The following is a 3,027-nucleotide window of genomic DNA, read 5'->3' as shown; positions in this document are numbered from 1 at the left end:
ACAAGAGAGTCCAGAAAGGTCAGAGAAAGGCTGAGAAATGGAGGGACATTCATGGGACCACGATCATCTTGAACAAAGTCCTTCTTCCTGGTGTCATCATTGTTGGCCCAGTGCTCCCCGGCTTCCCCTCCAAGCCCCTGTTGTCCTTGTTTTTTGCAAGGCCCAAGGGATGCAGCAGAAGCAGCATCCTTTGAAACTGAAAACACACTTGGACACTGATGGGAACATTCTTCTGGTGCTCATTGCAACAACTGAAGCTGGGCCAGGGAAGATGAACCACTCTCCTGGCCTGCAACCACCATTGCTTTCTCTTCTCTTCTTCTCTTCTCTTCTCTTCTCTTCTCTTCTCTTCTCTTCTCTTCTCTTCTCTTCTCTTCTCTTCTCTTCTTCTCTTTTCCCTTCCCTTCCCTTCCCTTCCCTTCCCTTCCCTTCCCTTCCCTTTTCCCTTCCCTTCTATTCTCTTCTCTTTTCCTAATCAAGCCCAGAGTGAAACGTAAACCCAATGAATTGGTAGAAAATGCATCAATTTCCCTTGGTTAGAAGAGGGCTCTGGCCCAGGGCAATGGGGACCCTGTGCTGAACCATGCAGGGGGCCAAAGCATCTCCTTTTATTCTGAGAACAACCCATGGCTCTGCCTGTGGGGCCACTCCTGACTTTCCCAGTGGAAATCCTCGCCTGGGACACGCTCCTGGGAAGGCTCAGGTGGGGCTGTGGAAGCAGAGGGGGTCACACAGATCTTCTCCCTCCCCAAATAAACCCGTTTCCTACGTGTTTCAGGGCTGCGGTCCCTCATTCTGAGCAGCGCAGCCTTAGCTTAGGACACAAGAGGGCAGACACAGGCTGTACTAACGGGAGAGGGCTCCGGTTCTGCTGCCTGGCTCCCTCGGTGCTGCCCCCTCCACCACCGCATCCCTGTAAGGGATGGGGAAAGGGATTTTCCTCCCAAGGGATACGTCTTCTGGCCCTACCCGGCTCCTCCGTCCCTCTTGCTGAAGGACATTTGAAACGGAGAGGTCTGTGAGGAGCATTCAGGGGCTGAGGTTTGGCTACGAGCTCCCAAAGCAGCTCCTTCACCCTGAAGGGATGCACTGCCATTCCCTGGGTGACCCAAGGAAAGGGAGTGCAGGCCTCCTTAACCAGGCTGTGCTATCTCAGGGTCTTCTACAGGACAAGCCATGCTGCTTTATCCTTACCGTGCACATCCACCTGCAGAGAGGCTGCTTACATGGGTGGTGAGAGGTGCCAAGAGCCCCCACCATCCCTGTCACCCATGTCCCCTATGGGGGTCAGCACATAGTGCATCCCCACACGAGCAGAGCTGCTTGCCTTGGCTCTCAGGACACGGGAGCTGATGCCAACTTTTGGGCACAGCCTGAGCCACGGGTACTCAGTGGAGAGCATTTGTCTCCCTGGTTTGTCCCCAAGCCCCATGAGCAGTGGAGCAGAGCCTGGTGCCAGGCAGCACTGCTGGGCACGGCGCTTCTGCCTCCAGACTGCAGCCAAAGCTCTCCACGCAGTTAAATAATCAAAGGCAGCAGATGGTGTATGGTATGAATTACAGACAACAGGATTGTAAAGACAGTGCATATGGTGAATAAACGAAAGCATCAGCGTACCAGGCCAAATAATGCAGATGGGGGGAGAGGAGGGAGATTTGCAGATGGATTGATCATGGGGGGGAAAGGGAGACCATGCCTATCAAGAAATTTTTTGGGGAAAATAGTCTTGTCCCTGGCCATGGGGAGATGGTGAGCACAAGGGTAGACAGGCAGAGAGATCTGGAGCTCAGGAACGAGGGTGCTGTGCCCACTCTGTCCTCAGCTGCTTTAATTCTGGTTCACGTGTTGTTTGGGTCTGCTCAGTGCTGTCTTCTCCATCCCTCCTGGAAAGGGCATGCCAAGATGCTGGAGGTCTGTAATGTTTCACCTTGGCTGAAGTTCTGGTGCGTAAAGAAGGGGCACAGCTCTGTTTGGCTACAGATGGGCTTGCACTGCTCACAAGCCTTTTGTCCTCTCTTTACCTCGGTTTCCCTGGTATAAAATGGAGAAAGCAGCATTGTGCTGCCATACAGCAGTGCCGGGATGAGTAGCTCAGCCTCAGAGATGTTGCCATAGGATAATCCATGCTGGGGGATGCCACAGCTGAGCTTGCCTTTGGCTGCCAGGGCCAAATGTGGCTTTGGAGATTCCAAAAGCTGAAACTATCTTATCCCTGGGTGAAAATCACCAGGGAGAGGCCAGGGGACAAAGGAGTCCCAAGTTTGCCAGTGGAGATGAAGCACCTGAAGAGCTGATGGGGTCAAATGCTCTTTCAGGGTCTGTTCTCACGGTAACAGCAGTTGGGGTTTTAAATTCAAACACTGGGCTCATTTTGTCCCATGTAATCTTTGGCTTTGTCCTTAAGGTAACCTCATGGGTGGCTGAGATTCACCTGGCATCGCCCTGCAGACTCTGGCAGGCTCAGCCTGTGCTTCGACCCTCTGCTCCCACCTCATCCAAGCTGGAAAAGTCACCTCCTGGGTGCTACCATGGCCCCAGGCACCCTCCCCAGCTGTAGTGCTGGGTGCTGCCCAGAGGCTGGAACCGGGGTTTAATTCAGGCTCTGAACAAAACCAGGCAAAAATGCTGCTGTGCACTGAGACAGGATGGAGGGGAGCTGCTGTAGCCCCTGCTCAGACCCCGGCACCTTCCATCTCTGGGCTGAACCCTGCTCATTCCCACCTCCTGCAGCGTGCACTAAGGATGCTGTCGCGTATGAGGCATCGCTACAGGATTTTGCAGTATCTCTTGGGTAGAAAATCTTTCCCAGTTTGCCTCCCCCACCTCCTCCTTCCAAACCTCCTGGCTGAACGCACATCTGGAAGCATCTTCCCCAAACACATCCATCACTGCTGCCTGTCAGCGCCAAACAGAACATCTGGAGATCCTGCTGGCCAAAAGCCTTCAGAGTCCCCAGCAGATTGAGCCCGGGGGCTACAGGAGCTGTTCGGCTCAGCCCCCCCGGGCCCCACTGGGGCACAGCCACCT

This window comes from Nestor notabilis, unplaced genomic scaffold (assembly GCF_000696875.1).
Source record: "Nestor notabilis isolate BGI_N333 unplaced genomic scaffold, ASM69687v1 scaffold5290, whole genome shotgun sequence".
Taxonomy (NCBI): Eukaryota; Metazoa; Chordata; class Aves; order Psittaciformes; family Psittacidae; genus Nestor; species Nestor notabilis.
The sequence above is the reverse complement of the archived record's forward strand: the minus strand, read 5'-3'. Positions refer to the sequence as shown.